The 26270-nt window shown below is 45.8% G+C and overlaps 2 protein-coding genes and 1 long non-coding RNA gene across 3 annotated transcripts in view; 2 read left to right on the top strand and 1 right to left on the bottom strand.

Annotated features, from left to right (window-relative positions):
- Nucleotides 1-26270, top strand: part of LOC308184985 (uncharacterized protein) — a gene marked incomplete at its 5' end in the record, with an annotated part of 185793 nt that overhangs the window by 45721 nt on the left and 113802 nt on the right. The gene's annotated exons all lie outside the window — the stretch shown is intronic.
- Nucleotides 1-26270, top strand: part of LOC308184722 (uncharacterized protein) — a 362730-nt gene that overhangs the window by 227740 nt on the left and 108720 nt on the right. The window lies entirely within an intron of this gene.
- LOC308184898 lies at nucleotides 18363-26258 on the bottom strand. The gene is made up of 2 exons (XR_013943017.1): nucleotides 25028-26258; nucleotides 18363-21615 (listed from the first exon to the last, which is right to left on the bottom strand). It is a non-coding gene; the product is annotated as an uncharacterized lncRNA (long non-coding RNA).

Raw genomic sequence — 26270 nt, 5'->3', positions numbered from 1 at the left:
GGAAACAAACTGTACCAGTGTCAGTTGCACCTGTAATCAAGATGAAAACATGGTTTAGAGAGTCAGATCGTTTAGAACGCAGTGAAACTCCTGCTAAGACTAGGTATGGAGAAGACCAGGCTGGGCCATCAGAGGAACAGGACGATGAAGATGAAGATTTTGCAAAAACAACAATAACTACCCGGAACCTACACCAGCATGAGCTACGAGATGTGCGAAAAGACTTCGGTTGTTGTGTAGGTGAGCACCTTGTCACGTGGCTGCTCAGGTGCTGGGACACTGAAGCCAATAGTCCGGAATTAGAGGGCAGGGAAGCCAGGTGGCTGGGATCCCTTGCTAGAGATGCAGGCATTGACAAAGCAATTGGAAATGGAGCACCAGGCTACAGCCTCTGGAGGTGTCTCCTGTCAGCTGTGAAGGAAAGGTATCACTTCAAGGAAGAACTTGTATGTCTACCAGGCAAGTGGACCTTTATGGAGAAGGGAATCCAGTACCTGAGGGAATTAGCTGTATGGGAGGTGATTTATATGGACTGTTGTGGTTTAACCCGGCCGGCAGCTAAGCACCACACAGCCGTTCGCTCACCCTCCCCCCTCCCTCTCTGGGATGGGGGAGAGAATCAGGAAAATGAAGCCTGTGGGTTGAGATAGTTCATTAGGACAGAAAAGAAAAGAAAAATAAAGAAAAAAGAAAAGAAAAGAAAAAACAATAATAATGATAATAGTACTACTACTCATAATGTGTACAAAACAAGTGATGCACAATGCAATTGCTCACCACCTGCTGACCGATGCCCAGCCTATCCCTGAGCAACCGGCCCCCCACCCCTGCCAGCCCCCCCCATATTAATTGTTCAGCATGACATTAGATGGTATGGAATACCCCTTTGGCCACTTTGGGTCAGATGTCCTGGGTCTGTCCCCTCCCAGCTCCCGCTGCACCCCCAGCCTGCCCGCTGGCAGGACAGAGCGAGAAGCTGAAAAGTCCTTGGCTTAGTGTAAGCACTGCTCTGCAACAATTAAAACATCAGTGTGTTATCAACATTCTTCTCATCCTAAATCCAAAACATAGCACCCCACCAGCTACTTGGAGGAAAATTAACTCTATCCTAGCTGAAACCAGGACACCAAACATTGCTTGTTGATGGAAAGTAGAGAATAGATTTCTTTTTTATTTTGTTTTTTCCCTCTGTGCTTCTGTGTGACCTTTTTTTTTTTTTCCCCTCTTTCTTTTCTCTTTAATTAAATTATCCTTATCTCAACCTGTGAGCCTTTTTTTTTTTTCATTCAAGAATACTTTCTTCTCCCCTTCCCCTTCTTCTTTTGAGGAGGGGGAGTGAGACAGCTGTTGTGGTGGTGTTTAGCTGGCCAGCAGGGTAAAACCACTGCAGTCTGTTTTATAGCAAAACTGGCTTTCAAAAAAATTTAGACCATTCTCTTTCCTTTCTCAAATATTCCTGCAGTGTTGCCCCATACAATGATGTCATCAATGTATTGCAGGTGTTCAGAAGCTTCATTCTCTTACAGGGCGGTCTGGATCAGCCCATGGCAAATGGTAGGGATGTGTTTCCATCCCTGGGGCAGTCAATTACAGCTGTACTGGATGCTCCTCTAAGTGAAAGCAAACCGTGGCCTGCACTCTGCTGTCAAAGGTATGGGAAAAATGTATTAGCGATATCAATTTTGGCATACCGCTTGGCTGCCTTTGACTCCAGTTCTAGCGTGTTCAGCAACTGCAGCACTCAGCGATGGTGTGACTACATTCATGCCAGCACACTGGCAGCAATGAATTGGAAAGTCCATGACAGTCCACTGCCTCCACTCTCCATTGGACTTTTGCACTGGCCATATGGGACTATTAAAGGATGAGTGAGTTGCTGATCACTCCTTGGCTCTCCAGGTGATGAATCAGCTTATGGATGGGAATCAGGGAGTGTCGGTTGGTGTAATATTGCTGCCAGTGCACCATTGTGGTAGCAGTTGGCACCTGCTATTCTTCAACTGTGAGCAACCCCACAACAGAATGATCCTCAAAAGAGACCAGGTAAGGTAGACAGCTGCTTCATCTTCTCCGTACTTAAGGCAGCTATGCCGAAAGCCCAGCGGTACCTTTTTGGGACCTTCAAGTACCCTCTTCTCCAGCATGACTAATTCTCTCAAGTACTGGATACCTCTCTCCATGGTGGTCCACTCGCCTACAACATCTTCCCTTCAGGATACCTTTCCTTCACACCCAACAGGAGTCACCTCCAGAGGCTGAGGACTTGTGCTCCTATTCCAATCGCTTCATCAATGCCCCCTTCCCTAGAGAGGGATCTCAGCTGTTGGGCTTCCTTGCCTTCCAGTTCCTGGCTTCTGGCCCCCTTATCCCAGAATCAGAGTAGCCACCTGACAATGTAGTCTCCTGGACGATGGCTGAAATCTTTTGCATATTTTGCAGCTCACTCAGGGATAGGAATTGGGTGGTTTCTGACTCACTTATTTTCTCACTCCCCCTCCTCTTCTTGTGATGGCCATACTGCAGAGCAGTCTGCCTCTTCTATTTCTTCCTCCTGCTCCCTCTTAGGAGAAGCTTCTTCCGTTACTAAATGAGCTGGTGTCCTGGTTTTAGTTAGGATAGAGTTAATTTTCCTCCTAGTAGCTGGGCTGGCTTCTGCTTCCATTGTTTCTTCTTGACTATAGCAGCAACTGATACCACCGAGGGTCGGCTCTCTCCTACCAGCCATCTCCTCCCCCCGAATTATTGCTGAGCATGACGTATGGAATATTCCTTTGGTCTGTTTGTATCAACTGTCCTGGTTGTGTCCCTTCCTGGCTTCTTGTGCTCCCCCAGCCTATTCATTGGCATGGCAACGAGAAGCAGAAAAGTCCTCAGCTTAGTGTAAGCCCCACTCTGCAACAACTAAAACATGGGTGTGTTATCAGCACTATTTTCATCCTAAACTAAAACACAGCATCCTACCAGCTACTAGGAAGAAAATTAATTCTATCCCAGCCAAAATCAGGACAAGGTGTTAAAGAATTTCTGTGATCATGGCTTAAATGACCAAGCTTTCTTGAATTCAGTATTGGATGTCTACAGGAACAATGTGTTTATTTGATTCTCATTCATCTATGCATAAATATATAAGATATCATCTTTTTCACATACAACCAGAAAGTAATATGGTGATTTCTGACTTTTATCTGTTCTCTAGCAAGATATTCATTGTGCCTGTCTACCATGGGAGCCTTACATGAAAACTTTTCTATGTAAGCCTTTATCATTCTGATTGACACAAGTTTCCAAGTATTCACTAACACCTGTTTCAACCATGTTCAGTGAAGGCAGGGGATTCCTTATGCAGCACTTCTCTAACTACTCTCTAGACTGCTTCTGCGGGGTGTTATAAATAGAGGCATCCCATAGCTCATGAAAGGCTTGAAGGCCAAGTATTTTGGGTTGCTCAGTTTAAGAGTTACAGGCATGGTGAGAAAAGGACACTGTTTGCTGAGGATCTCTCTCTCTTCCTAGATGCTCATGTATATTATGGATCACTCCATGCTACTCAACAGCACATGGTACAACATTGTAATATCTGAGATGAAAATAGCACTGTACTTTAGTTCATTCTTCCTGGACTTCCATTCAATGTTTATATCTTTAGTATCTCTTCAACATTTAAGAATTATTTAGTGAGTCTCATCTCTAAACTTCCAGAGATGGTTTCTGGAGAAGGTATCTCTCCCGACACTTTTGCTCCTGTGATCCATAACGCTGCTACTTTCCTTCATTAGTTTACTAACATGTATGCATATTTTTCCAAATAACAGCATTTTTCCCCTAATGTCCTGGAGCATCTACATTAGGAATGATAACATTATTATTCCCTGTGGTGCCCTGTTGATGTGCCATATATTTCTTTCTCGTGTGCTGAATATGGCATTCTTTTGAACAAACATTTCCTTTGACTTTGAATATCAGGCATATTTCCTTCACTGCCTGAAAATATATTGAATATTTGATCTTTGTGTTCACTGAAATCAGGACAAATATTACTTCACTTTAGTCTGATCACTTATGCTTGTGACCTGTGATGCATTTCCTGAATATGATTTTAACACATCTTCTCAATGTACCCTGTTGTTACTTATGCAGCATTAGCCATGTCTTTCAGGAGAGCTTTTCCACTGACACTGGGACTGCAACTTTTGTCATTCTTCCACCTTTAATCTTTCACATAATTTAGGAGACAATTTTCACAAGTAACCATTTTAACTGTCTTTTTCCATTCCTATGCTTCTTCTGTGCAGCTAAATGATATTCTTTGAGAATTCTGATATCCTAAGTTTCACCCTTTTTCAGAACTGATAATATGATCCCAGAGCAAAGGGATATTCCATACTATATGATGTCACACTCAGCAATAAAAGCTGGGAAAGGGGAAGGAGAGGGGGGTCTCTCATTATGAAAACATCTGTCCTCCCAAACAACCACTATGCATATTGAGGCCCTGCTTCCCAGGACGTGGCCGAACATTGATTGTTGACGGGAAGAAGAGAGTAATTTCTTTTCTCTCTCTCTGTACTTCCGCGTAGCCATTGCTTATCTGTTTTCCCCTCTTCCTTTTCCCTTTAATTAAATTAACCTTATCTCAATGCGTGAGTTGTTTTTCTTTTTTTGTTTTATTTCCAGCATACTTTCTTCTTCCCCTCTTCTTCTAAGGAGGGGGCGTGAGAGAACAGCTGTTGTGGAGTTCAGGTGCCCAGCAAGGTAAAACCACCACAGTCCTTTTTGGCACCAAATGTGAGGCAGAGAGATTTTCTTTGTATTGCTGAAGCTGGCTGGACACAACATCCACTGTTGGTCCCATCTCATCTTCCCAATTCATACCTGCCAGTGTTCTGGCATGTGATGATGGTGCACCCTGTACAAACTTCCACCACATGGACAGTGTGCACATGTAAATGTACATGTAAATGTACATTTGTAATGTACATGTAAATCCAAAAGTACATGGCGTACCTTTACAACCAGGTTCTCTACCCGGGCAGCAATATCTTGCCACAATGCAGCAGCCCAGATGGGTTTACCTCTGCGCTGCCAGTTGTTCTGCTTCCATTGCTGCAACCACCCCCACAGGGCATTTGCTACCATCCATGAATCAGTATAGAGATAGAGAACTGGCCACTTTTCTCGTTCAGCAATATCTAAAGCCAGCTGAATGGCTTTCACTTCTGCAAACTGGCTCGATTCACCTTCTCCCTCAGCAGCTTCTGCAACTCGTCGTGTAGGACTCCATACAGCAGCTTTCCACCTCCGATGCTTTCCCACAATACGACAGGACCCATCAGTGAACAGGGCATATTTCTTCTCATTTTCTGGTAGCTTGTTGTACAGTGGGGCTTCTTCAGCACGGACCACCTCCTCCTCTGATGATATCCCAAAGTATTTGCCTTCTGGCCAGTCCATAATCACTTCCAGGATTCCTGGGCGACTGGGGTTTCCTATTCGAGCCCGCTGAGTAATCAGTGCAACCCACTTGCTCCATGTAGCATCAGTTGCATGATGTGTAGAGGGGGCCCTTCCTTTGAACATCCAGCCTAGTACCGGCAGTCGGGGTGCCAGGAGGAGCTGTGCTTCAGTACCGACCACTTCCGAAGCAGATCGAACTCCCTCATATGCTGCCAATATCTCCTTTCGGTTGGAGTGTAGTGGGCCTCAGATCCTCTGTATCCCCAACTCCAAAACCCTAGGGGTTGACTTCGAGTTTCCCTAGGCTCTTTCTGCCAGAGGCTCCAGGTGGGGCCATTCTCCCCGGCTGCGGTGTAGAGCACATTCTTTACATCTGGTCCCGTTCAGACTGGCCCAAGGGCTACTGCATGAACTATTTCCTGCTTAATTTGTTCAAAGGCTTGTTGTTGCTCAGGGCCCCATTCAAAAGCATTCTTCTTACGGGTTACTTGGTAGAGCGGGCTTACAATCAGACTGTAATTTGGAATGTGTAATTCTCCAAAACCCCACGACACCTAGGAAAGTTTGTGTTTCTTTTTTGCTAGTTGGTGGAGACATAGCTGTTATTTTGTTGATCACATCCATTGGGATTTGACGACGTCCATCTTGCCATTTTATTCCTAAAAACTGGATCTCTTGTACAGGTCCTTTGACTTTATTTTGTTTTATGGCAAAACCAGCTGATCAGCCCTTCTACTCCCTCTGGGGGACTGCCCAACAGGAACCAGAGCAGTAATTTTCCTTGGAGACACCATTTTGGCTGCTGTATTTCCTTGCATTTCACGTACCTGAGCTACTAGTGTCAAGGTAGGTTCCTCATGTCTTCCCCGTGATCATGGAGATAAAACCATAGCGTGCCATGTGCTGTGTGTCCATGGTGCTCTCTCCCTCGAGCAGGAAAATGCCGACACTTAATGGCTGAGATACTGCTCCATCTGGGTGAGTAGGAAGATATATGTTCTTCAAGGTGGTGAACCTGTTGGGACAATTTCTCCACAGCCAAAATGCAGGCCCGTAGTGAGACAGAGAGTTTTTCTTCATATTGCTGAAGCTGGCTGGACATGACATCCACCGTTGGTCCCATCCTATCTCTCCAATTCATCTCTGCCAGCATGCTATCGTGTGATGATGGTGCACTCTGTACAAACTTCTGCCACATGGACAGTGTGCACTGGACTTCATCAGAATCTTTGGGTGTCTGGTCATTGTCCAAATCAGTATAAACCATCTCCAGCACGACTAATTCCCTAAGGTGCTGGAAACATTTCTCCGTGGTGGTCCACTTGCCTAGTTGATATACAATGTCTTCCTTGAAGGGATACCTTTCCTTCACACCTGACAGGAGTCGCCTCCAGAGGCTGAGAACCTGCGCCTCTGTCCCAATCTCTCTGTCAATGACCCTTTCCCTAGAGAGGGATTCCAGCTGCTTGGCTTCCTTGCCTTCTAATTCCTGGCTATTGGCCCCAGTGTCCCAGCATCGAAGCAGCCAGGTGAGGATGTGCTCACCTGGGTGAAGAGTGAAGAGCGAAATCCCTTTGTATATCTCACAACTCACTCAGGGATAGGGATTGGGTGGTTTCTGACTCGTTTATGATTTCTGACTTCCTGCTGTTTTTGTGATGGCTCTGCTTTAGAGTTGCCTGCCTCTTCCACATTTCCCTCCTTGCACTTTTTAGAAGGAGCTTATTCCCTTACTGAACGAGCTCACTTCCCCTTCCATTGTTTTGTCTTGACTATGGGGGCGAATGTTACCATTGACAGTTGGCCCTCTGGGTTAGCCAAAGTGTGTGTTATCTGGTCATCGGATTCAGAGACCTCCTCCTCCATTTGAGGGTGCTGGGTAGTGTTAACTGCCGTTTGATAGGTGCAGGCCAGGTCCCAGCACAGTGCAGCAAGCTGGAATTCTCCAGCATTGTGAGGGTCAGGGCATACATCTTTCAATCATTCTGTCATTTTTTTAGGATTTCGCACTTGTTCAGGGGTGAAGTTCAAAACCATCGGAGGAGACAACTGTGACAGGTACCTGCCCATATCCTCCCACCCACCTTGCCACCCACCACCATGCTGCCTCGGGGTAGAATCCTGGGTGGTATTCTTCACTAATTGTTCACTCCATTCACTACTGCTCTCTGGGCCCATCTGTCCATACAGTTTTTAACCCAGCAAAGGGTGTACCTGTCTCTTAATATGCTTTAAATTTTGGTTAGCCCTGAAGTGGTCAGGCAGTTGGACTAGATGATCTTTGGACGTCTCTTCCAACTGAACTATTCTATTCTATTGCATGAACCACATAAAACAGGATCACATAGTACAATCACAGAATCACAGAATAGCCGAGGTTGGAAGGGACCTCTAAAGATCATAGAATCATAGAATGGCCTGAGTTGGAAAGGACCACAAAGATCATCTAGTTCCAACCACCCTGCCATAGGCAGGGACACCATCCACTAGATCAGGTTGCTCAGGGCCTCATCTAACCTGGTCTTGAACACCTCGAGGGATGGGGCATCCACAACCTCTCTGTGCAACCTGTTCCAGTGCCTCACCACCCTCTGAGCGAAGAACTTCCTCCTAGCCTCTAATCTAAATCTCCCCTCTTTTAGTTTAAAACCATTCCCCCTTGTCCTGTCATTATCTGATTGAACAAAGAGTCACTCTCCATCTTTTTTATAAGTCCCCTTGAAGTACTGAAAGGTTGCAGTGAGGTCACCCCAGAGCCTTCTCTTTTGTAGGCTGAACAGCCCCAGCTCTCTCAGCCTTTCTTTGTAGGAGAGGTGCTCCAGCCCCTTGATCATCTTTGTGGCCCTCCTCTGGATCTGCTCTAACAGCTCCACATCCTTCTTGTGCTGGGAGCTCCAGACTTGGACGCAGTACTCCAAGTGGGGCCTCACAAGGGCTGAGTAGAAGGGGACAATCACCTCCCTCGACCTGCTGGCCACTCCTCTTTTAATGCAGCCCAGGATGCAGTTGGCCTTCTGGGCTGCAAGCACGCACTGCCAACTCACATCGAGCTTTTCATCCGTCAGAAAAAATCACAGAATCACAGAACGGATGAGGTTGGAAGGGACCTCTGAAGACCATCTAGTCCAACCCCCCTGCCGAGCAGGATCACCTAGAGCACGTTGCACAGGATGGCATCCAGGTGGATTTTGAATATCTCCAAAGAAGGAGACTCCACAACCTCTCTGGGCAACCTGTTCCAGTGCTCTTTCACCCTCACAGTAAAGAAGTGCCCTCTCATATTCAGCCAGAACTTCCTGTGATTCAGTTTGTGCCTGTCACCTCTCGTCCTGTCGCTGGGCACAACTGAAAAGAGACTGCCTCCACCCTCTTGACACCCTCCTCTCAGATATTTATACACATTGATGAGGTCTCCCCTCAGTCTTCTCTAGGAGCTCTATTGAGCTCTAGGAGCTTCAGCTAGTTTCCTGTTAAATTGAAAAATCATGCTAAACTGCTTGAAGTGTATTGGATTTTTTTTTTTCTTTCAGGTAAATATGTTTACCAACCAAGGAACAGTCATTCACTTCAATAACCCTAAAGTTCAGGCATCTCTGGCTGCTAACACTTTCACTATTACTGGCCATGCTGAGACAAAGCAGCTGACAGAAATGCTTCCTAGTATCTTAAATCAGCTTGGAGCTGACAGTCTCTCCAGCCTGAGGAGATTGGCAGAAGCCCTACCCAAGCAATGTAAGTTGAAACTTGTCTGCTGACAGCATGAAGTGCATTCATAGGCTTACTTGTATAGCTGCAGTGAAATTCAATGCACTCCTACTTTCTGCAAACGTATTTTAACGTGATTATAAAGAAATGGAACTCAGATCTTATTTATAGCTCAAATCCAACAAAGCATATAACTGAATAAAGCAGATGCACCTGTTTCTCAGTATATCTTGCAGTTGTTCTAGGTCTAGAAAGTTGTTGCTGGAGTTGATTTCATGGTAGCTTACTTCTTGATGTGGCTACCGTATTTAACTCTGGAAGAGTTAAATTCTTAAAAGATATGTTTTGAATATGTTTGTTTTTCCACTTTGAATGGAAACATGAGTGACTTGAGGACAGGCATCTTGGTAATGCTTTGCATCCTCACAGGTATGATGAAGGTATTTCTTGTGTGGGCTTTTTGATAGCTAAGAGGGAATTACACAGTTTTCATCTGAAAATGTTATAATTTCTGTATGTGTGTAGGACAGTGTAGAGAACAGGACTGGTATGAGCATTAAGCTGGATATGCCAACTTCTATTCTATCCTTAAATTAGTAAAAGAACAAACATTCAGTTTCTCCCTAGAATTGTGTGGGAAAAGTAGAGGAGAAACTTAAGTATGTGGTGTTTGGAAAAGGTGGTACTGCTATAGGTTGAGAATTGGGAGGAAAAAGACAGGCTTGTAGACACTGGGAATGTTCCTCATGTCCTGCAGGTAGGGTCTTCCTACTTCCTCTTCTCAAATACTTTGTTCCATACCTTGGAAGGAATGGACTTCCAAAACACAGAAAATGAAGAAGCTTATCAAGGTGTCCAGTTTCTGGTAGTAATGAACTTGATTGTTACATTTCTTTTTTTCTGTGCTTTGTTGTCAGCAATATCTAAAGCCAGCTGAATGGCTTTCACTTCTGCAAACTGGCTCGATTCACCTTCTCCCTCAGCAGCTTCTGCAACTCGTCGTGTAGGACTCCATACAGCAGCTTTCCACCTCCGATGCTTTCCCACAATACGACAGGACCCATCAGTGAACAGGGCATATTTCTTCTCATTTTCTGGTAGCTTGTTGTACAGTGGGGCTTCTTCAGCACGGACCACCTCCTCCTCTGATGATATCCCAAAGTATTTGCCTTCTGGCCAGTCCATAATCACTTCCAGGATTCCTGGGCGACTGGGGTTTCCTATTCGAGCCCGCTGAGTAATCAGTGCAACCCACTTGCTCCATGTAGCATCAGTTGCATGATGTGTAGAGGGGGCCCTTCCTTTGAACATCCAGCCTAGTACCGGCAGTCGGGGTGCCAGGAGGAGCTGTGCTTCAGTACCGACCACTTCCGAAGCAGATCGAACTCCCTCATATGCTGCCAATATCTCCTTTCGGTTGGAGTGTAGTGGGCCTCAGATCCTCTGTATCCCCAACTCCAAAACCCTAGGGGTTGACTTCGAGTTTCCCTAGGCTCTTTCTGCCAGAGGCTCCAGGTGGGGCCATTCTCCCCGGCTGCGGTGTAGAGCACATTCTTTACATCTGGTCCCGTTCAGACTGGCCCAAGGGCTACTGCATGAACTATTTCCTGCTTAATTTGTTCAAAGGCTTGTTGTTGCTCAGGGCCCCATTCAAAAGCATTCTTCTTACGGGTTACTTGGTAGAGCGGGCTTACAATCAGACTGTAATTTGGAATGTGTAATTCTCCAAAACCCCACGACACCTAGGAAAGTTTGTGTTTCTTTTTTGCTAGTTGGTGGAGACATAGCTGTTATTTTGTTGATCACATCCATTGGGATTTGACGACGTCCATCTTGCCATTTTATTCCTAAAAACTGGATCTCTTGTACAGGTCCTTTGACTTTATTTTGTTTTATGGCAAAACCAGCTGATCAGCCCTTCTACTCCCTCTGGGGGACTGCCCAACAGGAACCAGAGCAGTAATTTTCCTTGGAGACACCATTTTGGCTGCTGTATTTCCTTGCATTTCACGTACCCGAGCTACTAGTGTCAAGGTAGGTTCCTCATGTCTTCCCCGTGATCATGGAGATAAAACCATAGCGTGCCATGTGCTGTGTGTCCATGGTGCTCTCTCCCTCGAGCAGGAAAATGCCGACACTTAATGGCTGAGATACTGCTCCATCTGGGTGAGTAGGAAGATATATGTTCTTCAAGGTGGTGAACCTGTTGGGACAATTTCTCCACAGCCAAAATGCAGGCCCGTAGTGAGACAGAGAGTTTTTCTTCATATTGCTGAAGCTGGCTGGACATGACATCCACCGTTGGTCCCATCCTATCTCTCCAATTCATCTCTGCCAGCATGCTATCGTGTGATGATGGTGCACTCTGTACAAACTTCTGCCACATGGACAGTGTGCACTGGACTTCATCAGAATCTTTGGGTGTCTGGTCATTGTCCAAATCAGTATAAACCATCTCCAGCACGACTAATTCCCTAAGGTGCTGGAAACATTTCTCCGTGGTGGTCCACTTGCCTAGTTGATATACAATGTCTTCCTTGAAGGGATACCTTTCCTTCACACCTGACAGGAGTCGCCTCCAGAGGCTGAGAACCTGCGCCTCTGTCCCAATCTCTCTGTCAATGACCCTTTCCCTAGAGAGGGATTCCAGCTGCTTGGCTTCCTTGCCTTCTAATTCCTGGCTATTGGCCCCAGTGTCCCAGCATCGAAGCAGCCAGGTGAGGATGTGCTCACCTGGGTGAAGAGTGAAGAGCGAAATCCCTTTGTATATCTCACAACTCACTCAGGGATAGGGATTGGGTGGTTTCTGACTCGTTTATGATTTCTGACTTCCTGCTGTTTTTGTGATGGCTCTGCTTTAGAGTTGCCTGCCTCTTCCACATTTCCCTCCTTGCACTTTTTAGAAGGAGCTTATTCCCTTACTGAACGAGCTCACTTCCCCTTCCATTGTTTTGTCTTGACTATGGGGGCGAATGTTACCATTGACAGTTGGCCCTCTGGGTTAGCCAAAGTGTGTGTTATCTGGTCATCGGATTCAGAGACCTCCTCCTCCATTTGAGGGTGCTGGGTAGTGTTAACTGCCGTTTGATAGGTGCAGGCCAGGTCCCAGCACAGTGCAGCAAGCTGGAATTCTCCAGCATTGTGAGGGTCAGGGCATACATCTTTCAATCATTCTATCATTTTTTTAGGATTTCGCACTTGTTCAGGGGTGAAGTTCAAAACCATCGGAGGAGACAACTGTGACAGGTACCTGCCCATATCCTCCCACCCACCTTGCCACCCACCACCATGCTGCCTCGGGGTAGAATCCTGGGTGGTATTCTTCACTAATTGTTCACTCCATTCACTACTGCTCTCTGGGCCCATCTGTCCATACAGTTTTTAACCCAGCAAAGGGTGTACCTGTCTCTTAATATGCTTTAAATTTTGGTTAGCCCTGAAGTGGTCAGGCAGTTGGACTAGATGATCTTTGGACGTCTCTTCCAACTGAACTATTCTATTCTATTGCATGAACCACATAAAACAGGATCACATAGTACAATCACAGAATCACAGAATAGCCGAGGTTGGAAGGGACCTCTAAAGATCATAGAATCATAGAATGGCCTGAGTTGGAAAGGACCACAAAGATCATCTAGTTCCAACCACCCTGCCATAGGCAGGGACACCATCCACTAGATCAGGTTGCTCAGGGCCTCATCTAACCTGGTCTTGAACACCTCGAGGGATGGGGCATCCACAACCTCTCTGTGCAACCTGTTCCAGTGCCTCACCACCCTCTGAGCGAAGAACTTCCTCCTAGCCTCTAATCTAAATCTCCCCTCTTTTAGTTTAAAACCATTCCCCCTTGTCCTGTCATTATCTGATTGAACAAAGAGTCACTCTCCATCTTTTTTATAAGTCCCCTTGAAGTACTGAAAGGTTGCAGTGAGGTCACCCCAGAGCCTTCTCTTTTGTAGGCTGAACAGCCCCAGCTCTCTCAGCCTTTCTTTGTAGGAGAGGTGCTCCAGCCCCTTGATCATCTTTGTGGCCCTCCTCTGGATCTGCTCTAACAGCTCCACATCCTTCTTGTGCTGGGAGCTCCAGACTTGGACGCAGTACTCCAAGTGGGGCCTCACAAGGGCTGAGTAGAAGGGGACAATCACCTCCCTCGACCTGCTGGCCACTCCTCTTTTAATGCAGCCCAGGATGCAGTTGGCCTTCTGGGCTGCAAGCACGCACTGCCAACTCACATCGAGCTTTTCATCCGTCAGAAAAAATCACAGAATCACAGAACGGATGAGGTTGGAAGGGACCTCTGAAGACCATCTAGTCCAACCCCCCTGCCGAGCAGGATCACCTAGAGCACGTTGCACAGGATGGCATCCAGGTGGATTTTGAATATCTCCAAAGAAGGAGACTCCACAACCTCTCTGGGCAACCTGTTCCAGTGCTCTTTCACCCTCACAGTAAAGAAGTGCCCTCTCATATTCAGCCAGAACTTCCTGTGATTCAGTTTGTGCCTGTCACCTCTCGTCCTGTCGCTGGGCACAACTGAAAAGAGACTGCCTCCACCCTCTTGACACCCTCCTCTCAGATATTTATACACATTGATGAGGTCTCCCCTCAGTCTTCTCTTTTCCAGGATAAACAGGCCCAGCTCTCAGCCTGTCCTCGTACAACAGGTGCTCCAGTCCCCTAACCATCTTCGTAGCCCTCTTCTGGACTCGCTTCAGTAGTTCCACGTCCCTCTTGTACTGGGGAGCCCAGAACTGGACACAATACTCTAGGTGAGGCCTCACCAGGGCTGAGTAGAGGGACAGGATCACCTCCCTTGACCTACTGGCAACACTCTTCCTAATGCACCCCGGGATACCGTTGGCCTTCTGGGCCACAAGGGCGCATTGCTGACTCGTGGTCAGCCTGCTGTCCACCAGGACTCCCAGGCTCCTCTGCAGAGCTGCTCTCCAGCAGGTCAGCCCTCAGCCTGTACTAGTGCTTGGGGTTATTCCTCCCTAGGTGCAGGACCCTGCACTTGCCCTTGTTGAACTTCATGAGGTTCCTCTCGGCCCAACCCTCCAGCCTGTCAAGGTCCCTCTGAATGGCAGCACAGCCCTCTGGAGTATCAGCCACTCTTCCGACCTTTGTGTTGTCAGCAAACTTGCTGAGGGTGCACTCCCGTTCCATCATCCATGTCGTTGTTGAATAAGTTGAACAAGACTGGACCCAGTACTGACCCCTGGGGGACACCGCTAGCTACAGGCCTCCAACTAGACTCAGCACCACTGAGCACAACCCTCTGAGCTCTGCCATCCAGCCAATTATCCATCCACCTCACTGTCCACTCATCCATCCCACACTTCCTGAGCTTGTCTATGAGGATGTTATGGGAGACAGTGTCAAAAGCCTTGCTGAAGTCAAGGTAGACCACATCCACTTCTCTCCCCTCATCTACCCAGCTAGTCATCTCATCATAGAAAGCTATCAAATTGGTTAAGCATGATTTCCCCTTGGTGACTCCATGCTGACTACTCCTGATCACCTTATCCTCCACATGCTTGGAGATGATCTCCAGGATGAGCATCGCCTTTCCAGGGATGGACGTGAGGCTGACTGGCCTGTAGTTGCCTGGGTCCTCCTTCTTGCCCTTTTTGAAGACTGGCGTGATATTGACTCTCTTCCAGTCCTCAGGCACCTCCCCTGTTCTCCATGACCTTTCAAAGATGATGGAGAGTGGCCTAGCAATAACATTGGCCAGCTCCCTCAGCACCCATGGGTGCGTTCCATTGGGGCCTGTGGATTTGCGGATGTCAAGTTTGCTTAGATGATCCTCTTCGACCGAGGGAAATCCTCCTTTCTCTGGACTTCCTCTCTTGTCTCCAGAGTCTGAGATTCCTGAGGGCTTATCTTAGCAGTAAAGACTGACGCAAAAAAGCCATTCAGCAACTCTGCCTTCTCTATATCCTTTGTCACCAGGGCACCCGCCCCATTCAGCAGCAGGCCAACATTTTCCCCAGTCTTCCTTTTTCTACTGATGTATTTAAAGAAGCCCTTCTTGTTGTCCTTGACATCCCTTGCTAGATTTAATTCCAAATGGGCCTTAGCCTTCCTTGTCGCATCTCTGCATACGCTGACAGTGTCCCTATATTCCTCCCAAGTGGCCTGTCCCTTTTTCCACATGCTGTAAACTTCCTTCTTCTGTCTGAGCTTCACCAGGAGCTCCCTGTTCATCCATGCAGGTCTCCTGCAGTGCAGCAAGCTGGAATTCTCCAGCACTGTGAAGGTCAGGGCATACGTCTTCCAAACATTCTATCAGTTTTTTAGGATTTTGCACTTGTTCAGGGGTGAAGTTCAAAACCATCGGAGGAGACAACTGTGACAGGTACCTGCCCATATCCTCCCACATACCTTGCCACCCACAACCACACTGTCTTGGGGCAGATTCCTGGGTGGTATTCTTAATTAATTGCTTAACCTTAGGGAGAAAGAGAAACACATTGTGCAGACCTAGCAATAGGAGTATGTTGGTTACCCATGGGTATTCAAAGTACTCAAAAGCTGCTGCAAGTAGTCCATGGGGAAAGAAGGAGGAGGTACCATTCCTGATATTATTCATAAACTGACTTCCAGATCAGGAAAGGAAGACAGTGTAATTTTGAATATTCCCAAAAAGATAATTTCCAGGAGACCAAAATGATAACAATGCAGGGCCTGAATACCAGATTATACTCAAGGCCAGTGCTTTACAACACAGCAAATTAAAAAAGAAAACAAACAAAAACGAACACAGATTTTAGCACATTCTCCGAACGGATATAGAGGAGAAGGGAGAACATGGCACAGATTATATAAGACAGGATCACATTAAAATAATAACAGCAAGCTGAACATGGTGACTAGTAAGTAAGTGTGTTAGTCGTAAGCGTTTTAATCAGTTCTACTGTTATCTCAACTCTTTGCGCCCCACATTGGGTGCCAAAAATGACTGTGGTGGTTTTATTCAGATGGGCAGCAGAGCTCCACCACAACTGCTCTCTCACTCCCCCTCCTCAGAGGGAAAGGGGGAGAAAATACGATGAAGAGGGCTCAAGGGTTGAGATAAGGACAGGGAGATCACTTAACAATTATCGTCATGGGAAAAACAGACTCAGCATAGGGAGATTCATGTCATTTATTGCCTATTACTAACAAACTAGAGCAGTCAGAAAGAAAGAAAAACAAACTAAACACATCTTCCCCCCATCCGCCCTCTTCTACCTCCTCCCCCCAAGTGGCGCAGTGGAATTGGGGAATGGGGGTTGCAGTCAGCCTATAGCACGTTGTCTCTGCCGCTCCTTCACAGTCACTCTCTTCCCCCGCTCCAATGTGGGGTCCCTCCCATGGGATACAGTCCTTCCCAAACTGATCCTACATGGGCTTCCCACAGGCAGCAGCTCCTCAAGAACTGCTCCAAATATGGGTCCGTATCACGGGGTCCATCCATCAGGAGCAAACTGCTCCAATATGGGTCCCCCACGGGCAGCAGCTCCTTTCAGGTCACCTGCTCTTGCATGCGCTCCTCTCCACAGGCTACAGATCTGGCCCAGAGTCTGCTCCGGCAGGTGTTCTCCACAGGCCACAGCCTCCTTTAGGTCAGATCCACCTGCTCCACTGTGGGTTCCTCCACGGGTTGCAGCGTGGAAATCTGCTCTGCCATGGTACACCATGGGCTGCAGGGGGACAACCTGGTCCACCACGGTCCTTTCCACAGGCCGCAGGGGAACTTCAGGTCCAGCGCCTGGAGCACCTCCTCCCCCTCCTTCTTCACTGACCTTGGTGTCTGCTGGGCTGTTCCTCACACCTCACCCAGCTGCTGTTGCGCAGCAATGTTTTTCCCTTTCTTAAATATGCTCTCATAGAGGCACAAACATCGCTTATTGGCTCGGCTCTGGGCAGCGGCAGGTCCCTTTGGATTTGGCTGAAACTGGCCTTTATCTAACATGGGGCAGCTTCTGGAGTCTTCTCGCAGAGGCCACCCCCCACTACCAAAACCTTGCCACATAAATCCACTACAAGATGACACCAAGCTGAGTGATGCAGCTGATACTTCAGAGGGAAGAGATGACATCCAGAAGGACCTGGACAGTCTTGAGAAGTGGGCTCATGTGAACCTCGTGAAATTCAGCAAGGCCAAGGGCAAGGTCTTAAATCTGGGCTGGGGCAATCCCAAACATCAGTACAGACTGGGGGATGAATGGATTGAGAGCAGCCCTGAAGAGAAGGAAATTAGAAAAGTCATTAGCTCACTCTTTTTTTACAATGAACAAAATTTTCCGTGTCAGGCAATCCGCTTACAAATTAACAATCAGCTCTGCTGTAGAGATATCAGAGCAAATCAAGTATACACACATATTCTCTCTCTCTCTCAGCACAGCCTTGACAAAGCCTTGGCTCTGGGAATTACTACATTAATCAATACAGAAGGATAAATTAAGTATGAGCATAGTCTTATAGATATAGGAACGAAAGGAATCGTTTATTGAGGATATTCCAGACAAAAAATGATTTAAAAGGCATTAACATACAGGTTGAGATGACAAGGTCAGTAATATTTCTAATGATGCCAGAAGGCCCATCAGATTCGGTTGTGGTGATGATGGGGGCAAGATTGCAGAGCAACACAGCTTCTCTCTCATGTCACATGGTGAGCATGTGCAGCACTGATGGGATCACCAGCCTGCCTCCTCCATAAATCTCCTGCACCCTTTTATGCAACACAGGCCCAAAGCCCACAAAGACTGCTCAGCTTTCTGCATGGTGATAATCGTCACTGGAGCCTGATATATGAGTTCCCGATAATTGTGAGATTAGACCCAACAGACTCCTCAGAGTGGGCAAAATGAAACACAGTAGTAAACCTCTGAAGAACTGAAATTTCAGACTATGAATGATGAGGAACACAGGCCAAGGAAATGGGTTTACAAATGTTCAAATGTAGCAGCAACTGCTTGAGTTAGAGCCTTGGAGGTGTGCACTTAATTCTCAGAACAGGATTCAGATAATACAGAAAAATATTCATATATATATTCAGATGGTATAGAAAAAGAGCATGTTCAGACCTCAGTGATGCAAAACATCACTACAGAAGAAAAGTTCTGAGAACCAAAGAGAGTGCAAACAGCGTGTTCAACAAGAAGAGAACAGTTGCATATGGGTGTGTTATAAATGACTGAGTCCCAAATAGGTTTACAATCAAAGTTTACAATTTATTAAACGAATAGAGGCAAGCAAACAGCGCTGGGTGCGCCGGGAGTCTCTGCTCCACCAGGACGCACACCTGTTACGTAAGGCGGCTGGTTTTTATGCTCCTAGGCTAATACATATTCATTACTACTTCTAGAAGAGGCAGGGTTATTATAATTGGTTTCCCGAATCCAAAGTCCTCCCAGGTGCGCCTGCTTATCAGTCTCTGTTAGTCTCTCGGGGGCCGCTCGGACAGGGAGGCTCATATTCTTCCTCCTTATCTAGTGGTCTCTTGGCCCGATGTCAGAAGTTACTGCACGTCCGTGCAGAGTCAGCAGTTTTTCTCTGAAGAAATCCCTTTGTTCGCTTCTCACCTAAACCCAGGCCTCAATGTTAACCCTTCACACCCCTTAGTGGCACGAATTGCTGGACCATTCCTTACAATTCCTCCCCTTCTTTTTAATATCATCAATTCGTGTCTCTTCTTCAACCTTTGTTAGTAACAATTGGATTTCATCAGTCAGTTCTCGGGGTGCCCATTTCTTAAGCATCATTATCGACACATCACCTTTTCTCTCCCGAAGTCATCACAAATTGGGTGCTATTTATTATTCGCAGTACCAACAACGTAAAGCAAGGTATCATACAAGGTATAAACAATAATGTCATTACACCACATAAAAATAAAAATAACATCCTTTTAACCCATGGTCCACCGGGCAACCACGAAAAGAAATCCCAATCCATACCCTTCCAGGTTTGTACTGGGACGTGGGCTAACTTCCTAATTTCCTTTGTTATCTGTTTAACCACTTTTCCATTATCATCAATTTGTAAACAACAATTAGAATCGTTCATTTTTCCACACACTCCCCCTTCTTCTGCTAGTAAATAGTCTAAGACCATTCTACGTTGAAAGATAGCATTCCTCATCTGAGTGGATTGATCAGCCAGAAGATCCAAGGTCGTCGCTGTTTGATTGGTTACAACTTCGAGGATAGCTTGCGACCTAATTATTCAGTTCAAATTATAAATAGGTTCTCGGGCTCCTGATACCAACTCATTCGGGTTCCAGGTAGCTGGCCCATAATGCTGTATGATTCTTTCAGGAGGCCATTCATCCTTTCCCCATTTTGGGGCACTATCCCCGGATAAGGAAGTATCAATAGATCGTTTTACTCTGTTCAGGTCATCATATAATCTTATTCCTAAATGATTTCCTTGTGTTTGTGACAATAAAAAGAACAAGGGTCTTATGTACCCCACATAGCATATTCCCAACCAGTTTCCGGGTAGCCTCTTGTAAGCATGTTTGCCACACACCCAATAATGTCCCTTTAGGGCCCACGTCCCGTTTGGAAAATGACCATCCCATCCATCTTTACCCTTTGGGGCGTGATAATACAGAGTGTCCTTGTTACCGAGTGGTCCTGTTACAATGTCTGCCCCGTTTGTACTCGTATATGCGCGCTTCCAAGCTCCCACATTGGGTTTCCACTTACAGTCACAATTCAGTTCTCTTTGGCGGCCTGTCATATTATAAGCTGACCAGAAATGTTTAAAGAACACTCGCCTCCCATTCTCATCCTGCCATTTCCAACGATAGACCCGCACCACATGCTATTCCTTAGTGGTGGTATCACGCTGACAGCTCAAGATTTGACCATCGAATTGTCCCCCCGCTTGTGCTCTTGCCACAGTTTCACATCCGGATCCAAAAAATTCTCAATATGAGCATTTCAGCCAAGTCCCGTTTCTCAGCTGAACATGTGTGGCGTTCCATTTCCCACTACGTGCTGTACAGCTTACAGGACTACATCCAGGATCGGTACAATCATATCCGGGGGACAGAGTCCAATTGCAAATGCTTTTTCCCACTGCCACTGTTCCTGTTCTGTTCAAGCAGTATACACCCCGAGTTGACGAGTGCAACTGCCATGGACCTCCTTCCTCTTTCCAAAATTGCGTCCCATTATGAACTTCGCTCAAGTTACTGACCCACCACTTGGGTTCGACCGGGCCTGCTACCCAGGGCCAACTTTCAGTTCCCCCCGGTCCTCCACAAATCCAGCAGTTACTAAGGTTAAAGGCCTTGGCCACTTCCTCCCCCAAAGTGAAAAAGTTATTCCTCCATTCCTGCCCATGGCCCAATTGCCCCTGTAAAAACAATACCAGGAAGTATAGCATTTCTTATCCTTTTTCGCCGTCCAATCTTGAGAGTGTGGGAAGCGCCTTCAATCATGGGGTTGGGCCCGCTTTCAGAGCTTGTGTTACCATTCAGCCCTTCGGGGTGATCCAGCTCCTGGAAAAACTAATCACAATTTTATTATGGGTTCAAAAGGTTCTCATGTTATTTTTCTCAGGACAACCTGATCTTAGCGCGGGAGAAGTCCGGTCGAGGCACTCTCACTCGGTGGTCAATACCCATAGGGGTCGCCTCCCTCGGTAGACCATACACGCCGCAGTGGAGGGTCCTACCCCGGTCTTGCCTTCTCCCTTTCCTCCCTTCAGCCTTGTCCTCTTTATCCAGTGCCCTTAATTCACGCAGAACCTCATTGCTGGGATATCAGTTCCTCTTTAGTCTCAGTTTCAGTTCCCCAGGAGTGGACTCAACCCTCCAGGCTTCGGTAGTTATTGGTCCTTTTATTCTGGATGCGTGGGTCCAACCCCTTTCTGCTGTTCTCACAGCTGTTTCAGTAGTAAGTAAAACAAGGTACGGTCCCTCCCATCGGGGGTTCAATGATTCTTCTCTCCAGGTTTTTATTAAGACCTTGTCTCCTGGTTGTATTTTATGAATAGCAAATCCTAAAGGTGGTGTCTGAGTCATCATCCCAATTTCTCTTAGCTCCTGTAATCTTCTTCCAATGGTAATTATGTATTTCTGGATACTATGATCCTCAACTACATTGTTCCCTAGGGGCATCCCTTGAGAATAAGGCATACCATATAACATTTCATATGATGATAATCCAGTCTCACTGTGTGGTTTAGTTCTTATGTTTAAAAGTGCCAATGGTAAGCATTTCGTTCAGGGCAGCTGTGTCTCGATCATTAACTTAGCCAATTGTTGTTTTATTGTTTGATTCATCCTTTCTACTTTCCCTGAGCTTTGTGGGTGCCACGGAGTGTGGTATTCCCACTGAATACCTTTCAAGGGGTACATCCTTCAAATCTTTGTGGCTGGCGTATGTTCGATTATTTCCACACAATTGTGTTCCAACGGTCCTTCTTCTGGAACGGTTCCTAGAAATACTGCTGGATATAACAGGTTAGTCGTTTTCAAGGTTATGTCATCTTGTTCAGTTAGGATTGCCTGATATTTCATCATCCAGCTGGGTGATAACCAGTGCCCCCCCCCCTTTGTTCCAAAACGGTTGTTACCATATGTGGTCCAAAAACTTCAATACGTTTTCCCATTTGAAGGCAAATAATTTTCTACTATCTTTATCAAGAGGTATGCAAAAGAAGGCATCCTTTAAATCTATCACGGTAAACCATTTATATTTCCCTTTCACAGATGTTAACAATGTGTAAGGATTAGCTACTACCGGGTGAATATCCTTTGTTATTTCATTTATTGCTCTAAGATCTTGTACAAATCTATACTCGCCATTCGGCTTCTTTACTGGAAAAATTGGAGCATTGTATTCTGATTTACATTCTTCCAGAATCTGATATTTGAGAAATTTGTCAATAATTTTCACCATTCCCGTGCCTAGCTTCTATCTTAAGTGGATATTGTTTGATTCAAACAGGTTTGGCTCCTTCCTTTAATTCCACCTTTACCGGTTGTGCCAGTTTCGACTTCCCTGGTACATCTGTTTCCCATACTGCTGGTATAACTGCATTTTCTACTTCTCTTGGAATATTAACAAAGGGTTTATCTTTGATCATTAGGATTTGTCCTACTTTGGACTCAGGTACCTTCATTATTAATTCTCCATCCTCAAAGGTTATTGTTGCATCTAATTTGGCTAATAGATCCCATCCCAAGAGTGGAATCGGGCATTCTGGTACATACAAAAATTCATGGGTTAGTTCCTTACCCCCAAAACACAAATCAAGGGGTTGTAAGAATGACCATTCCTCCTCTTTCCCTGTGGCTCCAATTATTGTAGTTGTCTTAGTTCCTAATGTCCTTTTAAACTATTTAACACTGAATATGTTGCTCCTATTACATTTACTGACTAATTAATACAGAGAAAGAAGCTCCCATAACCAACAAAAAATTCAAGCCTCTGTCTTCGTTTCCTAGCTTTATTTCAACTGGTGGACCTGCTAGGGTAGATGCCCCAGGTCCCCATCATTCCTGACTGTTGTAAGTTTGTCCTGCAGCCTAAGACAATTTCTGATATCAGGGGCTGATTGCCCTGGAAAGAGGCTAGCCAGTTGCCTCTGTTTGTTTTTTTTTGTTTTGTTTTGTTTTGTTTTTTAAGCCAGGTCCATTTTTTTTTTCTCATTGCATTTCAAAGTTGGTCCAAAAATTCCATAAATTCCATAGGGGTTTCTTTTGGACCTTGTTGGAACAGATTCTCAATTCCCAATAGCCGATTTAACCAGATTTTAGTATTTACATAATTTCCGGGGTGATTAGGGTCTCAGTGAGGGGGTCGGTCAGGGGAATGCAATCGTTGAAAGTTCCCTGAGCGGTCCCATTGGCAATCTTAGCTCACACAGGAACTCAGGTTGTGTTAAGAGTTAGCTGCTTTTCTGTTTCCACGACAACTCTCTCGGACCCATCACGGTCCCTCTGCCCCAGAGGGCTCACACCCGCGATTTAGAGATCTCAGCCTCGGGTTGAGACGGAACTATTAACATTCCTACATCCTCTTTCCCTGCTCATTCAACTTCAAACAGCTCTGTTAAATACTACACGCCACACAACCTTTAACACCTTCAACAACCCTTTTAACACTTCCTTTATCTTTCTCCAGCCTGTACTTTTCTAATGCCAACACCAAAGGCTCAGTCAGGGGCCAACTTAATTCCAAACCTTTTCCCTCCAAGATGCTGAAACAACTCAGTATACAACATTTCATCCTATTTTCCTTCTCTCCTCAAAAACAACATTAATTGCAAGACACTGTTATAGTCGATTGATCCATAAAGTGGCCATTTAGTTTATATAGTGGCCACCATTGATTGCAATACTTAGTGAAAGTCCTCTTGCTTTCTGTGCCCCCATTTCTAACAATATCCTTCCAATGTGCCAATATGCACCCAAGGAGGCTCTTTTTTTTTTTTTTTTTTAGGACGTCTTTTTTTGGATTTTACCCATTTCCTTGATTTCCCATTCCCTTTTATTTATTTATATTAGTTACTGTCCCTTGTTTCAATTTCCACGCAAACCTTTTTATTGCAGGTTTTTACTATCTTTTCCCAATCTTCTTCCCAAATGTCCCAGTTCTCTGGGATTAAACTCTTCTTTCCACATACAAACTTTACTATTTCAGATTATTAATGAGCCCCATTCCAATCATAAATCCGCAGGTCTTCGGAAAAACACCTGAAGCACTCAGCCTTCGGTCTTCTAGACAAACAATAACACCTTTTCCACAAAATTTACATTTCAACAAGACCGAATTTCAAGCCGAATGCTAATTTTTCTCATGCACTTTGTTAGTAAGCCCACACGAAACAAGGAATCACTCCTGTGTATCCGTCGAGATGGGGGTTTAAAAGGTATTGAGGCCTAAATAAATTCGCTCTCCCCCTTCTTACCAAATTCCCAGGGCTCAGGCCCGAACCACCAAAGAAGTGACTCTCCATTCTACGGCTTTGATAATCAGTCAGCCCCCCTCCCCCCATACTTGGGAAACTGACCGAACACCACCGCGAACATACCCAAACTTCTAAACTGTTACTTAGATAATGCTCCCACCTTCCTCCTTGACACAGTCAAAACATTTAAGAACTAAATAGGATTACAAGATGCACCACCGGGGGTGGATTGTTAGGATATAGAGGTGGTAGGTTATCCAATGACTCCTATTCATCATCTTTTTTTTCCTTTTTTTTTTTTTTTCTTCTTCTTCAAACTTCTCATCTGTTTTTAGTGTAAATATTGAGGCTGGAAAAGGACGTGAGGTCCTGATCCATAATCCTGCATAATCACTTTCCTCCTGGCTAAAAAGGTTCCTTTGAATTAACATGTATATTTAAGGCCTGGCAAACCCAGTCTTCAAAGGATCTGAAAACGGGCCAAAAGACATGTGGTCTTAAAGGCTACTTTGGCCATTCTATCATACAATACTGGACCATTTTTAATTTACTTTTTTCCTTTTCTGGGGCCCCTATCGTTCCAATTTCTAATCATTATCCCTAATGGACTTTCTGGTGGTATGTCTGGTAATTTGCTCCCTTTTCTCTGGTCCCGGGTCTTCAATTTTGTCTGACCCATCTAGGAATTTTACTGTGGCACTTCCTACAGCCCTTGGTTGCCTTAGTGAGAGTGTCTTGCAGGGGGTTTAGGACCTATCACCCACCCACGAATCCTATAGGAATCGCTTCGGTCCTTCATCGGCCAAGTCCCTCGCGGGAGATTGGAACCGCGGTTAGAAGACCTCCACAATCGCTTCGGAACTACGTTCCGTCTCAATCACACTCTCTCACACACACAGGCAACCGAATCCCACCCAACCGAACGGTATACGCCTTAAATACTTACGACTCCGTCGTCTTCGTTCAGATCTTCGCGCGCAGAATTACGGGCAAAATATAGTGCTGCAGCCGGCAAAGGGAGCTCATAAAAAAATCTAAATCTTTGCTTGCCCTTATTCAGGTTCAAGATGGCATTAGCCCCGACCTGACTCGAACAGGAGCCACCAAATGGTGGGGGCGCCCCTCCTAGATCAAGTCAGAATTCAGGAACCAAGACCATCCCGGACGAGCCCCCAATTGTTATAAATGACTGAGTCCCAAATAGGATTACAATCAAAGTTTACAATTTATTAAATGAATAGAGGCAAGCAAACAGCGCTGGGTGCGCCGGGAGTCTCTGCTCCACCAGGACGCACACCTGTTACGTAAGGCGGCTGGTTTTTATGCTCCTAGGCTAATACATATTCATTACTACTTCTAGAAGAGGCAGGGTTATTATAATTGGTTTCCCGAATCCAAAGTCCTCCCAGGTGCGCCTGCTTATCAGTCTCTGTTAGTCTCTCGGGGGCCGCTCGGACAGGGAGGCTCATATTCTTCCTCCTTATCTAGTGGTCTCTTGGCCGGCTGTCAGAAGTTACTGCACGTCCGTGCAGAGTCAGCAGTTTTTCTCTGAAGAAATCCCTTTGTTCTCTTCTCACCTAAACCCAGGCCTCAATGTTAACCCTTCAAATCCCCTAGTGGCACGAATTGCTGGAGCATTCCTTACAGGTGATTGATAACATAAAAGAGGATGCAGAGTCAAAGCAAAAGAACTAGGATGGAAGAATTGTAAAAGGAAATGAATCACCATATAGGCTGTGGTTACACACAGCCTTGAAAAAAAGTCTACGTGGTTTGATTTTGGTGATGAAGGACTGGCTTTGTGCCTGGAAGGCCACATTGCAGCAGCTGTTTAGTGCAGCATTGCCCCAGATGGATCACTGAAAGAAAAAAAAAGGGGGGGGAGGCAGGGTCGAAAGAAGAAAAAACATGGACACAGGAACATAAACAAGACAAAAGTACTACATCTAAATGTGTTTTTTTTTAAGTAAAAAATAAATACTCCAAGAATCATGAAGGATTTCTGCTGACGGCAGAAAAACAATCTAAGACAGGGTGACAAGTTACAAAAGGAAACGACAGGTGCTGAAAGCCAGAAAGGGGCTGAGAAGTACAGCCATGTGCTAGGGACCACTCATTGAGCCGGACGCAGGGAAGAATCGATCCCATTCCAGGGGCCGGGGGCTTAGCCTCACACCCTCACTCGACCG

The sequence above is a fragment of the Anser brachyrhynchus genome (assembly GCF_964034855.1).
Source record: "Anser brachyrhynchus genome assembly, chromosome: W".
Classification (NCBI taxonomy): Eukaryota; Metazoa; Chordata; class Aves; order Anseriformes; family Anatidae; genus Anser; species Anser brachyrhynchus.
Note: the sequence above shows the minus strand (reverse complement) of the source record. Positions and strands in the feature narration are given on the sequence as shown.